This window comes from Seriola dumerili, unplaced genomic scaffold (genome assembly GCF_002260705.1).
Source record: "Seriola dumerili isolate Sdu_G_001 unplaced genomic scaffold, Sdu_1.0 BDQW01000113.1, whole genome shotgun sequence".
NCBI lineage: Eukaryota > Metazoa > Chordata > Actinopteri > Carangiformes > Carangidae > Seriola > Seriola dumerili.
The window spans coordinates 562,100-578,018 of record NW_019174368.1 but is presented as its reverse complement, the minus strand read 5'-3'; positions in this window follow the sequence as shown (position 1 = coordinate 578,018).

Sequence of the window (15,919 nt, the reverse complement as noted above, 5' to 3'; positions counted from 1 at the left end):
CCTCATCCACACACAGAGCAATAAACGATTTAATAAAAACTATAAAAATAAGAGAATAATAACAGGAACTGAGGAAACACTATTGTGAATCTCATAAATTTGCATTAAGGAAACACAGAAGACTGGAAAACAAAGAAAACTCACTCCTGAAGTGAGTAGAAGCAGAAATAAAAGGTAGGGTATTAAAGGCTAAAGGCAAACTGTCTCACAGTCCATACAGCCGTTCTGCTGGCACAGCCAGAAACTACACGCCCCGCACACAAAGCTAAAATGATGTTTTGAAAAGATGGAAACAAGCCTTTCTTTCATATATTTCAGTTTATCAGCAGGAGAAAGCAAATACTGGAAGTAATGTGCAATAAGACTTCCTATAGTGGCCCATAGGGCTCAATGCTGTACTCACAACACAACCAAATACAAACGCAATGCAAGCAGTATAGACGACAACAGAAGCGTTACCAGGGGTTTGTTGATTTTGTCGATTGTTGTTAAATGCTTTGTGACTTCTGAAGTTAAAAGCATTGAACAACAAGTGCACTTGAATGTATTATGATATGTCCATGTAAGTGCGTCCCTGCCGGGGTTCATCACTTCTTTGTGACCCCTGGAAACACCTCCGTTGTGTTGTGAGTATTCGCAGCGCATGTGTTGTCAAATTGATGAGGATGTTTTGTATTTTCTCTGTTTGCATGGTGTTTTACTAAGTTGCACTGTGGTGATCTGTCAGGGCCACCGTAGTTTCCATCCTGAAGGGGAAGAAGAAATCATGCCACAATTATGTTATTTTCCTCAGCTTCTATAAATGTGAGACTGAATAACTTCCTCATTCTCACAGGTTACCTTTATCTGTCGGAGAGGTGACTGCTCACTGTGGAACGACACATAAATGAGCCAGCAGATGCTCTTTTTTAGATTCCAGCCCATGTCTTGTTATTCAGGTTTGCAGGAACTATATTATGTAGGTTTAAAAACTGTGTAAAGAAAAGCATGTGAAATTAAATCAGTCTGTAAGCCTCTACTTATCGAGGGTATAATAAGTTTGTTACATAATACTCAAAAAAATACTTAAGTAGGACACATTTTTCATTGTGCTTATGAAAACAGGTGTGTACATGTTTCTACATGATTCATTCATCTGTAGCATGTGTACAAATGCAGTCTGGTAATCCAGGGATTACACAGAGAAACTGCCTGTAAATCATCTGCATTAAAACTCTGCTGAACCACTTCAAAACAACAACATAGCTCATAATTATCATTATCACCACTGTGGACAAATTTATTGTGAAGCGGTCCTGGGAATGAGGCCCCTGGAGCTGGGAGGTAGTCATCGTTTGGCTCAAGGACACTAAGGAAGCATTTGTGTTTGCTGACATACAAACCTGGATCCTTTGGTGAAGGCTTTATTCTGCTGTTCTGACACAGTGGGGTTGTCACTTGTCTAATATCAAGTTTGAACAACACACAGCCGAACACTGGACTAATCCTTGCGTAGTTTAATGTGAATTTTAAGTGAGGTCGTGCCACATGATTCATTGGCAGAACAATCAACAACTGGGCGAGGATGTAGCCATTTTGTTTGAACGAACATTAATGGAATGCCCCTGGACAAAACCGACCAAGAGTTGTATTCAGACGTATGCTGGGCGGGGGAGGCGAGCACTGACTTTTATGGCTACAGCCAAACGCTAATTACGCCAAACAACCATTTATTTGAAGCGAAAGATGTCCGGAAAATAAAATATCTGTTGTGGTTTTGAATTCCCACAAATGTAAAATATGAAATTTGCTTCATTGGGATCAGCCAAAAAAGATATTCATTTGGATTAGGTTTGTTTGAAGATCTCAAAACATAGCGACCTCCTGCTAGGAACATTAGCATTGCAGCTAGGTCGTGCAGCGCGAGCTCCGTCTGCGGTAATGTGACTACACCTGTAGATGGTTTGGTGTCATGATAATCCTCCCATTTTACATGTGCATATTTACATATTTCTATTTATTTAGTGCCAAAGCTTTTCCATGAGCGAATGTGGCTTTACAGATTTAACTTCTTTCATGCGGCTCCGTGTCTCCGCCTGCCTGTGGTTTGCTAATATCCCCTGCAAAACAGGTGTTTCTCTGTATCCTGGCAACAGTGATAAACAGCTGCACTTTGATGGAGAGCGCATTATGCAAATGCACAACGGTTCGGAAGACTAGTCAACGACTGTTTTAAAGTAGACCAGCAAAGGAGGGACACACAAAGTCGGACCATGAAGCAGGTGTCCGTCACCTGATCTAACTCCCTTACTGGTCACCCTGCCACTCGCACCAGGAAAGTCATGCGGCAGTTTTTCATTGTCACAGGTATACAGGACTTAATCACCTGCAGTACTCCTTATACACAGACTGATGTGATGAGGCTGGAGGCCATCTGCAGCACGACCTGAGGCCAGAATCTTTAACTTCATCAGATGCAGTGGGTTTACAGGAATGTGCACTTGCTTTTCCTGTCAGTGTACAAGTGCACGCCATCATGTCTTTGATATCTTTATTATTTTTCACACCCTATTTCCATTTCAAAGTGTGTGCGCACAGGGCGGTGGTTACGGGCACGTTACTTTGATGTTTGTAGGTGTGTGCTTGATGCGTGTCTGTGTGTGTGTGTGTGTTTGATTGTGAATGGGCATATGTTTCTATTTGCGAGTGTGAGTGAATGTTACTTCCTGGTTTGGTGTGGGTCTGCTGTGTGTGTGTGTGTGTGTCCTCTGAACTATGCTGGAAGCCACAGGGGTGCGGAGGGTGTGCCTACTTTGAGGAGTAGATTCAGCTAATTGGTCTGAGGAGAAGATAATGAGAAGACATTCCTCGGCCCCGCGTGTTCAACTGCTGAAAGGCCAGACACAATAGGCAGCTGCAGTACTGTTTAATGCAGTTAATCTTCATAATTACATATGTATACATTCACTGTACTGAGTGTAACAACATAATGATCAGTATATATGCATGGTAATGACTGTTTGTACATCTGTCATTTAATATAAAAGATTTTACTGTAAATAAGGTTTTTCTATAGGCTCTGTATATGGTTTAATTTACAGTAATTCCAATTCGTCTCATTTAATTAGGTCTTTTCACTGAACGCTCCTCCCACATTCTGGTGTCCAGGTGAAAAGTCAGCAGGATATATTATTGTTTTTAATTTTAATATGGTTTCATATTACATTTGAATTTTTAAGTCTTGTGGCTGGACCTGAATCTGATTCTGGAGTTTGTTTATGACCCATAAATCTTGTGACAAGGCAGAAACAATAACGTAAGATAATGAGATGATAATGCTAGTCGATACCCATCAGAGACGTCATACTGCAACGAAGCAGCTGAACTGAGTTTCACATATTAAATACAGTTGTTAAAGATTAGATTCACTGAGTTTTAACGTTAAACGTTGTGATTGAATCATTTAAAAAGGTCATGATAAATGTGAAGAATCAACTCACCCTGACCATATCTGTGCACTGTTTTTGTTAGTTTTCCATATGGATCATATGAACCATTGCATGTGTTTGTCTCCTATAACTTGTTCATTTAAATCTTACTTATATCTTAATATCAACATTTATCATTAGATAAACATTACATGAACATGAATTTACAGGTTTTGTTGAACAATAATTGATTAATTTCACAAATGTATGGATGCAGATTGTGTGTCCAGCTTGTGTTTCATACACAATCTGGAAACTTAATAAGACAAACATATAAAATGTACAGATCTGTGTATGACATTATTCATAATAAAGGTTTAGCGCCATGCTAATTATGGCTGTTGGCAGGTATGGTCATCATGGGCAACACGTCTTTATATATCATACCTTTTCCATCACTGTTGTAATTATCATCATGGCCATATTCTTCATCATCATCAACATTATTCATCATAGTAATGATAGTAATACATCCTGAATCTTACTTAAGATCTTTAAATTTATTATTGGGCCAATTGTGACTGAAAAATTAGTGTTTGAGAACGAAAATAAAAAACCTGAGACTCCACCATTACAGACTCAACATGAAGAGGTGTGTGTGTTCAGTTGTCATGGATCTTGCGTGCGTCTGTTCAAATTGAGCAATTCTCTCACTCTTCACTTCCCCTCTCCCACCCCACTCAAGTAACAGACACGAAGCCAAAAGAAACAGACTGAGGAGTTGGACAGTCGGCGTTCGTTTCTCTCTCTTTCTTGATTTCTCTCTCTCACTCCCGTCTGTGCCCTGTCCTTCTTCCCCTCACTCTGTCTCTTTTTTTTTTTCGCTATCAAAACACACATGCACTCACACACATAAACAAACACATGCACATGCATGCGCCGTACCAGAGGGAGATGATGAATACCCTCTGTGGATGGACTGAATTAAAAACAACATTAATGAGAAAGCTCTAATTGCCGTCATTTATCAGCCTGTCTGGAGTTGAACTTGGAGGCGTACAGATCAGATACAAATCAGACTGACTCCCATACTGTTCGGAGACAGAACCAATATTTTCCATATTGTACGCTTTTCTTTTGTACAGACATGTACAGTATATCGTATAGAAAACATTTATGAAATATTGTGGAATTTGAGGTAAGTGTTATCATGTTTTGTTGTTGTTGTTTTATATACCGTGTCTGCCGCGCACAAATAATAATAGTAACAATAATAATAATAATTCCAATTCCAAAATCATTGCACAAGAAATCTGCTGAACTCCAGGTCCACTTGATGGTGTTCTGCAGTCGCTTTCAACAAACTCCTCAGCTCCAGACTCCAACTCCAAATTTGGTCAAACTCCATCAGCAGACTGTACTGCAGCTGAAGGCTTCAAAAAATACTAAGTGGACCTTAATGCTTTCCATACACCAGAAGACTAAGGATGGACTCTCACATCCAAAGACTGTGACAGAACTCACAGAGTTTTAAGTCTCAATCTCTTTTTTTCCCCTCATACTTTTTTTGCTCTTTGAAATTCTACATCATCATTATTATTATTATTATTATTATTATATAAACTTGACTCCTCCATGCTCACCATCTTCTCAGTTTGCTGCTTCCTGTTTGGTGCTGGAGAAAGCGTCATTGAACGTCACTATCTGCATGAGCTAAGACACCAGATGGAAGGATGTTGAATTAAAGCCACGGTGAAGTTGAAGCGTCTTCAGCTTCAGTAATGTGACATTTATTAAATTGTAAATGTTTTTTATGTTTTGCAGGAAGAGGAAACAGGGATTTTGATATAAGAAAAAAATACCAAAAGCCCAGGAATGGCAGAGTGACTGCATTACTACAACATGACGCATACTGGCTAAAAAAACGTACGTAATGATTGGAAAAGGAGCAATTGTGAAATGAATGTTTTTAGAGAGTCACAAACCCATTTGAGAAGTCAAGAAGAGCCAACAGGAAGTCTGAGACACGCATGCTCTCAGACGGCTTGAAAGGATCACCCAGTCAGCCCCAGTAAGCAACTTTCATAGGAGTAAATGGGATGCCATTTCTGAATGCTTTACGCATTCGTCCCTTAATACATCCAAGAAAAGTGCTGAAACTGAACTTTTTAGCCACATTTTAACATTTAAGAAGAGATAATTGGAGAAACAGAGACACGGGACCTTGGAAAGTGTATTTTTCATTTCGCTGTGTCTCGAGAGAAAGAGACAGAGAAGGCTGCTGCTCCCCATATTTAAATTCCCATACCAGCACATATGTGAGTAGCTAAGATCTGAATTTATAAGTATAAAATAGAAGCATTAAAGTAAGACCAACTTGATTTTAAATGAGTAATGTTTTGTTTGTGCTTTTGATTTAATGTGTGACAGTAACTTAATCCAGTTACCAAACACACTGAGGTGTGACAGCTTGTGAAAAAGATTATAAAACCATTGAAAAAAATTTTGTTTCAGTGAGTTACGTTACCAACATAGTACAATGGCGAAATGGAATTCTGCACACGCTATCATGATCATATTTCCCATGTGAAATATGTGTGTGTTGAAGTAATGCCAGGGAAGAGGTGTGCAGCACCCAGGGTGTGTGTGCGTCTCTCCTTGCAGGTACGTATACATGCCGTGCATAGGGAGACACACCTCTTCTCTTCATTGTATTTTAGATTGATAATGTCAAGTGGAATAATAAATCAAAACCACCTTTTGATTATAATTATAGTTTAAATGTCAAAATGTTTGTCAATCTTCTGTTTTCATGGCGACTGACCATAATTAGAACATACCTGATGCAACCAGTCATTTAGAAATAACATGTATATACTGTTCATTTGTCCTGTCAGTTATGTAATTCCTGCCAGAATCATGTTTAGTGGGAAACACAGCACAGGGAGGTGCACGAGGTGGATGTTGGGAAAACTGTATGATTTTGACAAGACAATGTGTGCCAACTTACTCACAATGACGATGCAGGCTAATGTTCACCATTTTGGTTTAGCGTGTTAGCATGCTAACATTTGCTATATTTTAACCTCCTGACACCACTAGATGAAAGAGCTGGTAGATCAATATTACTATTCAGTGTTTCCTCTAGGATTTTTTTCAGCAGTCGGGGGCATGCTCTCGGGGGGTTCGCTGCCTTATTCCTCACGACTACATTTCTCTGACTCTGACCTGGTACCTGACGTGATGTCACATTCAAGGCCGCGCTCTCGCGAGTAATTAACTCCAATAGGATCCCCCAGCCACCCCACTCCCTCCCTCCCCTCCCCTCTCCTCCCCCCGCTGTTGCGCTCATCATCACACAGGCTGTGCTGTGAAGGTGGAGAGATGTGGCGGTGGTGCATTTGCGACAATAAAAAAAAAAAAAAAAAAAAAAAAAAAAAAAAGGGGGGGGGTTTTTTTAGGGCGGCTATGATTTAGCAGTGGCGGGCCGCCACAGCTAAATGAATGTAGAGGAAACACTGCTATTGACCTCTCTACAAAACTTCAGGGCAGGTCATCCAGTAGTTGTTGTGATATTTCAACAGAAACCAAAGATGTCCGCTCCCTGGTGGTGCAAGAGGAAACCTCAGGGATGAAAACCTCCCTACAGACATTGTTAAAAAGTTTGCTGGTTAAAGTTGGGGAAAGATTTTGGTTGTGGATAAGCAAATGTGTTGTCACTTTTGTCTCCAGTCACCTTTGACTTTTTATTTTTCTCTAACCTTAAGCAAGAGCTTCCTTAATATAAGAGCTATACATAATATAATATCCTCATAGGGCCCGCCGGACCGTATACGGGCCCAGTGGAAGTTTAATGTTAAATGTCAATATAGACAGGCTGTACCTCCTTAGATCGCTTAGAGTCTAGTAAAGATCGGAGCAGATTTCACTTCAGGGGGTGGAAGATGGCGAGTGTAAGATGTAATGGCGTGTTCTATACGTCGGAAAAAGCCTGTTTTTTTCACAGCTTTTCTAGTGACTAGCTTGTAGATAGACTCTCCCTAGACCAATCAGAGCAAACTAAGGGGGTTGGGCACTTCAGAGGCAGGACCAATAGGCTTTGAGAGGTGTAAAAACAGCTGAGAGCCTGGAGCTTGAGCTGTATAGGACAGACAGGCATCAGCTCTGTTTTGAATGGTTCCAAAAGGTTTCTTAGACATCAAAATGCTTCAGTATGTTTTCTGTTATTTTATATTAACGAGTTAAAGCACATTTCTCCCAGTTTTCCTTTTTGGAGAGGATTATGGGCGCCAGTGAAAAAAATAAACTATAAAGGCCTACTAAATTAAACTATTAGGCCTCGAGGCCTTGAAGCTTCACAGAGCAGTTTATGACAAGATGGAGAAGTCTGGTGCTTTTCTATTTTTTTTGCTGAATTGTGTGTGTGGAAAATAAAGTGTTGTCAGTTAATAAATCAATAATAAACTCAGTATTAACATTTGGCAGCTGTGTAGATATCTTAATTTACAACTTTTCCTCATTTTGTTTTGGTTTTTACTTGGTGAAGCAAGACAAAGACAGTGACATAACTTCATCCAGATGTACAATACTACAGTGGGACAAAGCAACTGACAGCTTTTTGTCATTCATATTTTGAGTTATGGAGAGGGAGAGAAATAGAATTCCTCATTTTGTTGATAAAAAAAAAAAACGTAACCCTGTCTCTTCTGTTTCAAATTGGTGGCATGCTGTATATTTTGATCTACTGTAGATTTTTAGAATACACAGGTGTCTGATGATGCCTTCTTTGTTTAATGGTTACAAAGCAGTCAAAGTGTAGAAGTGTCAGGAGTCAGAAATGTGATGATGATGAACCTTTGTCACCTGCTCTTTTCTTACACACAAAGAAAACGTGTGTGTGCATGTGCGTGTGCGTGTGCATGTGTACATTTATGACAGCAGTTCTAAATCAAAGTAAAGGGTGGAGAGACAGAGGAGGCAAGATCCAGCCTGCCTGCTGACTAGCAGTCGGGGTAGCCAGCGATCAAGCTGCTTCTCTGAGTATGACTTTTATCATTTTATACACTTCAATATAAACGAGTCACGTGGAGCCGTGTGGTGTGTGAACATCCATTACAACTCCAGTTCTCACCGTTCTCCTCATCACCAAGCGAAAGACAGTTGTTTGATTTGTTACCATGTAGTCAGATTTTTTTTTTTTTTTGACCTAGCAGCAGAACTCAGACACAGAGACGTGTTCACGGTTCAAACTAAAGTTGTTTATTGTCATATTGTCGTGGAGATGGTTTTGGGGGGAATGGGGCTGGAGAGCAGGACTGGCAGCTGAGCAGGAGGCCGAGCCAGAGCTGTCGACAGATGTTGAGCAGGCCGTGTGCGGGTTCATGAGCTACGACAGTGAGCTGGACGAGGCAGGAGGAGGAGGGCTGGCAGGACTGAAACAACAGTTAAACAGAGTTCAAAAGACGAAATGCAAAAATACTAGAAGTCTGTTCTGAAGCTTTGAACCACGAAGGTGAACGAAAAATCGTGCAAAGAGGGGGGTGAAGAGGGTTTAAATACAGCTGTAGCTTGATGAGATGATCAGATGATCAGTTGCAGGTGAGCTGGCGGGAGGAGGAACCAGAAGGCCACACCCAGCACNCCAACACCCCGCCCACACACACACACACACACACACACACACACACACACACACACACACACACACACACACACACACACACAAACACACAAACACACAAACACACAAACACATAAACAGACAAACAGACAAACCAGGGACAAACAGGAAACACCGGGGAGGGGAGCAGAACAGGAGAAACATGCAGGAGAGGCTGAGCCGGTATCTGTCTCGATGATACAGCTGCACAGAAGATACTGGAATGTGAGGTCATCAAAATGAAAAAAGTACAATGGACATCATTTGTTATGAACAATTTAGTTGCAGAGTCAGATAACGTCACGTTTCGTGTGCCTAGATTACAAAAGGTAGTTAATCTGTAGAAACTACGTTTGGCTAAAAAACTTGTTTTCTTGTGGGGGAAAAAATTGGCTTCAGTTGTTACAAGGGAAAATAATAATAACAAGGACATACAAAGATCTGGCAGGTTCGCTTGTGCCAAAAAGAGACAGCCAGTGTTTGCTGTTAAGGCATATGATGATGGTAGTCGCGTGACGTTTGGCGGTCGTGTTTGAACACTTTAATCCTCAGAGTCTCCGTGGTAATCTCAGCTCTCTCTCTTTCTAATCTCTTAATTCTACAATGTACACAGAAGGAGTGAACGTGACGGATGATTTTCTCTCTTACTCCCTCAAGGCTTTGTTTGCTCATTCTATATGTTCACCTGATCCATTCATAGTAATTTGGCCACTGTATTTACTCAGATCCTCTCTAAGCAGACAGATTTTATTGTTATCCTTTAATTAGTCTTTTCACCGATATACACAAATACATCTATAGCCATAAAATTTAAAATTCAAAAGGGTCAGTTCAAGCAAAACACATACACGGACACACACAGACATCTAACCATGCAGACAACTTTATTTGCTGTAGTTCAGCTCAAAGCAATGACAACATACGTACACAGATAATAAACGGATCTCTCAATAGTTTTTGAAATTTCATCCACCTGCATTTGGGAGGAGGCAGAAATTGCAGAATTTCAAAACTGTCTGCAGGAATATTTACAGCTGGGTTAAACAAGAAAGTATGTTTTTGCTGTGATTTGGGTGAAATGAGCCTTTAAGCTGCATGACCATTTCAACTCTCTATATATTTTTTGTTTAAGTGTGAATACAGCCTATTGTTATTGACTGGCTTCTACATCTCACCATTTTAAAGCCTGCAATATGTGATATATATATATATATATATATATATATACACATACACAAAGTATATACAGTATGATATACAGTTTATGTATTAATATATAATCAACATGTATTAAGATTTATGGTTCTGTAGCTGATGGCGTCTTTTTGATGTGTAACTATACAAATAAACATCAGGTTCATGGCTACTGTGCCTCATTAGCTGGTTGTTGTTTACATCTGTGCTCATTATTGTATTGGCTGACCACCCAGACGGAACACACACACAGGGCCACACACACACACACACACACACACACACACACACACACACACACGCACACACGCACACACACACACACAAATATCCCTCCTGGCCACAGAGTCAGCAGACCAGAACTACACTGTAGAGTTGAGATCAGATATGACTCAACTCTCGGTGTGTTGTACTGATCCCACTGCCAACAGCTCTGTGTGTGTGAGAGCGTGTGTGTCACCATTAAGAATCAAAAATACTGTGATCTAATACTAATAAATCAATATTTCTGTTGACTGCTCCAGAATTCAGGTTTAATAAACTCTGACCAAACCCTGAACTCTGAGCTGGCAAACCACGAGGTGAGAAACAGAGTTCTTGGTCCCAGAACAGCTGATCAGTTATTTCATTCCTTCATCCTTGACAGAAAATAGCCATCATTCACCATGGTAACAGGTAAGGTAAAAACAAAGCTAATAAAACATTAATGTGTATCTGTGTGCAACGATGTGCATATGGACCTTTAAACAAGACGAAGTGTGGCAAGTGAGGAATGAACAATCAGAGGGTACAGATGGTGAAAATGGGCATTACTACATCTTCAGGACAGACTGGAGGCTACAGTGACTCGGGATGGGAAAATGAGGAGGCGGGCCGGAGTTAACTGGTTAGCATGCTAATTTTAGTACAAGAAAAGAAGAGAGAGAAAAAGAGCAAAACTAGAGGGTTGCTTTCTAATAAATTCAATTTTCTTTGTATAGTGCCAAATCATAATTTACATTATCTCAAGGCACTTTACAGGGTCAGGTCGAGACCTTACTTTATTACAGAGAGAAGCCCAACAGTTCCCACAATGAGCAGCACTTGGCGACAGAGGGGAGGAAAAACTCCCTTTAACAAGAAGAAACCTCCAACAGAACCAGACTCAGGGTGGACAGCCAGAGAGAGAGAAGGAGGGAGGGAGGCAGAGAGAGAGCGAGAGAGAGAGCGCTAGCTCAGTTCATCATGGGAATCCCCCAGCAGTCGAGGGCTGCAGTCGAAAAGTCAAAATAATTTCCTTTCCGAACCACTTTTCCTTGACCTCATGATGTTTTCCATTGAGGTCAAGGAAAGATGTGAAGGAGAATTCATAAGGACAAACTTTATTTATAACACTTGGACAATAAATACTCCTTTCCTAACGACAAAGAGGATTGAAATGTTGAAATACGATATCATGAAAGAAATTTACAAACAGAGAAAGTTGAGCCATTAAAATAATAATAGTATAAAGTCTAGCCTATAGTCAAGGATTCAGGGCTCAGTCGATCATACAAGGATTTCCATAAGGTTTGGATTGTGTCACAAACATAAAACAAGATAGGAAGCATTGAAGCTCCTTTCCTTATCATTCCTTATTATTTCCTTACCAACAACCATTTTAGTTAATGACCTCTGACCCCCTCATAGGTGAACCCGTTAACAATAGTGATTTGCAACTGAAAATACATCCAAGTTAGTCCGACTGGACATCTAATCCATATATTTATTGTGGTTCTACAACATTCAGTGACTACATATTACAGCTACATGTATTCTATTAAACTGTCTCTTTTCAGCTACATTTAGTCCAGGTCAAAGTGTCATCAGCTGCACAGCGATAACGGTTTCTCAGGAACATTCATATAATGTAAAAATGATTGGATAACTGCGATATCAGATCAGTGTGAAATATGAGGCAAGTCACTGATAAGCGTTTTAAGTTTCACTTTAAATAATTTCTTATTCAAACAGAGAAGGCATCCTCTCGGTGGAGGGGAACACCTCTGAAAGTCCACGGTTCACATCCTCCAACTCAAAAAAAAAACAGGGGAAATAGATGAAGTCCATTCTGAGCTATGGGTAAATCCAGCAGTTAAAGAAATGAGCAATTGCACATAACAAAAGCACTGATGTCACTTGAGCACTGAATGATCTGTATGGGTGAGGGAGGGGCATGAGCTACACCCCACACTTTTTATTCCTGTGTTAATGTTAGGTTATGGATACGTGTTAGCTGATGTTAAGTAAACTGATGCTGTTGCAACGAAACTACTAAAGTGCAGAGGTTCTTCTTCTTCTTCTTCTGCTGGTGTTTTTTTGCAGCTACTTAACAGCTTCAGGTGCATAACCACCTGCCTCTGGCCCGGAGCAGGTCCGACCCTGGTTTACATGTAGCAGAGAAAACTGTATACAACAATCTATAACCAGATTTAGCAACATATATTTGGCTAAAGTGTTAAATTCCAGATGGATTTTAGACGGAAGAAGACACACTTGAAATGAAAAGAAAAAGAAAAAGTGTTTTGACTGATGAAGATTAAAGTTGCAAAGAATGTTTTCATGTTTCTCTCGTGATACTGATTCTATGATTCAGACGCTATAGCTACAGCACACATCATCAGGGGCAGCAGTGTCTTCGTTGGAAAAATGTGCCAATTCACACCTTAAACCCCGACCCCCAGCCAGGACTTCAGAAATGACATTTTGCCTGATCAGGACCAGGTTTCGGTCCCCACGAGGACCACTGGTCCCGACAAGGGTAACAAAAACACGTACTACCTCGCTTTCCTCGCTGTCTTCACACTCAACTGTTGTTGATTCTTCAGAGTCTGTGATATTGTTCTCCCACAGCTCTAACAGGCCAGTTAGTGTGTGTGTGTGTGTGTGTGTGTGTGTGTGTGTGTGTCTGTGGTCGGCACAGTGTGTCAGCAGTGGAAAGAGCTGGGGGGAAATTTTGACACTTTTCCCTCCATAAAAGAGGTTGTGAAACCTGGAAGCCTCTACCTCCCTCCTGAGGTTAGAGCGAGTCTGTCTGTCTTGTAACTCACCTCTGCTGTATCTACTCGGGCAGATGGTTAGAACTCAGGTTTCTGCTGCGACACTAATACAGTGGAGCTGACTGAAATGTTATGTTTTGTTGTTGTTGTTTTCTTAAATCAGCAGCCTGTCTTTTCCGACCTCTGAATAATGCACAGAACACACAGTCAGTTTTCAATGGAACTATCTCATCAGTAGAAAAAAGAATTCTAATGAAAACTGACTCTTATTCTGAATTTATTTATTTTGTATTATTATTTTTCCATTTTTGTATTATTAGTTTATTGTTTTCCATTTAACCTGTTATTCAATCAGTACCACGAGACTGGGATCAGCAACGTTAAGTTTCATGTTTCCTGTTAAGGACAATGAAAGAGCCCATGGTGTATTTGCGGTGCAGCATCCCCTGTAGAGGCACTGACCGTCTGAGTACAGTCCAGGTTTTGTTTTCAAAGTGTCAGACAAAGGTCAGGCTGAAGCCGATAAGAAGAAGAAAAAAAATGTGTGATATTTAGAAAAGAAACAGTAAATTTCCAATCCTGGGTTTTAAATTCCATAATATGATAAAATGCTATAGAAATAAAATTAGAAATAAAAGAGTATTTTTCACCTACACATCAGAGTGAACATCTGTTATCACCAATAGTCATTAATTCAACAGCTGCAAAGTCATTAGAAGCCACTGTCAGTGTGTTTACTCTTTAAACCATTGCTGGAAAGTAACTGAGCACATTTACTCAAGTAATGTACTTCAGTAGTTTTCAGGAAGCTGAATATGTCCATTCCACTATTTACTACTTGTACTCCACTTCATTTCAGACAGAAATACTGTTTACTCTTGTGCTTTTTATTTGACAGCTATATTTACTTGTTTTTCAAATTAAGATTAGACATAAAAAAAAACATTACAACTGAAATGATAAGGCAAATAATCGATTAGTAAACTGACAGAAAAATGGTCTGCAACTATTTTTATAATCAATCATTCAAGTCATTTATCCAGTGAAAAACAAAAATATTGCTGTTTTTTTTTAAATCTTATTCCATATTGAACTGAATATTTTTGGGTTTTAAGTGTTTAAGGAAAACAGGGAAGAGGATTATAACACTGTGGGTGCTTTTAATACGAAATATAAACACATTTTATGGACTTAATTTATTCATCAAGAAAATAATTGGTATATTAATAGACAATGAAAACAATCAGGCAGTGAGGCCCCCTGTCACGCTTCAGGTGTTTTTGTGTTGGTACATTCAATTCAAACAATATTTCACAAAAAGCAAAGATTGGAGAAAAGTGTAAAAGGTAAACGTAAATTTGTGTAACAGAGCTTTGAATATTTGAATATTTGCCCACTGTCACAATACATGGATTAACTTCTTATATGTGACATTTTGTTGCAAACAAAGAAGTTTGTCTTTTGTTGTCTACTGTTGTTCCCCTTCCTGAAACACAGCTCAATTGTTTATTTTTACAGTCTTCAAACCAGAGGAACTGAAAACCCAAGAAATTTTCCCAAAAAGTGCAGCAATGAAATCACTGTATAATGAACATGAATTACACTGGACGACGCCTTTAACCTAAATCATTCCACAAACAGTCTTTTCTCTCTGTTTGTACCAAACATCAATAGGTCTTACCTTACACTTTCTTTATATATACTGGATATGTGCAGTATTGTGTTTTGCATTCAAAAAGAAAGGGATCTATAGAAATTAATATTTTAGTAGTAAGTAAGTAAGTATTTCCTAAAACAGAAAGTTAGAAAAATTCTTTGACAGAAAAATGAACAAAACTATTGGATATATTTGCATATTTAAGGTTCACTGCATTGAATGAATATGAATACAATATATGAATGTAATTGTCAATTAAGTTTAAAAACAAATTTTATGTGGCAAAGCACCGTTATTGCTTATGAGCATAAGATATTTGAAACGTTTGTTTGACCATTGGAAAAAGAAGAAGAAAAGTCAGAATTGGGAAATAAATTATAATTAATAACAAGAAGAAATTATAATAATAAGAAGTGATATAATCACAAGTGGATCATCATTTAATTCATAAAAGTTTGTTAAAATTCCTCATACAGACATATATCTATTAACCCTGACTCTTATATGTTCTAAACATGTCTACTCAGTGCAAATGGATTAATATACTTTATATGTTTTATTAATATACTGAAATGCAGGACTGATCTATTTCCCAGCAAATCATTTTCAACTGGGTCGAAAATGTAGGACAGCAGTTTGATCTGCTTCTTTAACAGCTGCAGGTGGTGAGAGGCAGAGGGAGGACCGGAGTATGTGCTAATGCGTTGCTCTCAGCACAGACAATAATAATAACAACAACAAAGTGCAGCGCTGAACGGGCCCCCTTCAACCGTTTCCAAATGTCATTCCAGGCCTGGATGTAATGAGTCTCAGTGCAGAGTTGAATGGTTGGTAATTGCTGAACAGGGGAAATGGTTTGTCACCATAGCTTCCTTTAGTTTCCCAGCTTCCTCTGTGTGTGTGTGTGTGTGTGTGTGTGTGTGTGTGTGTGTGTGTGTGTGTGTGTGTGTGAGTATGTATAGACATCTGTCCTTTAGTGTGTCCC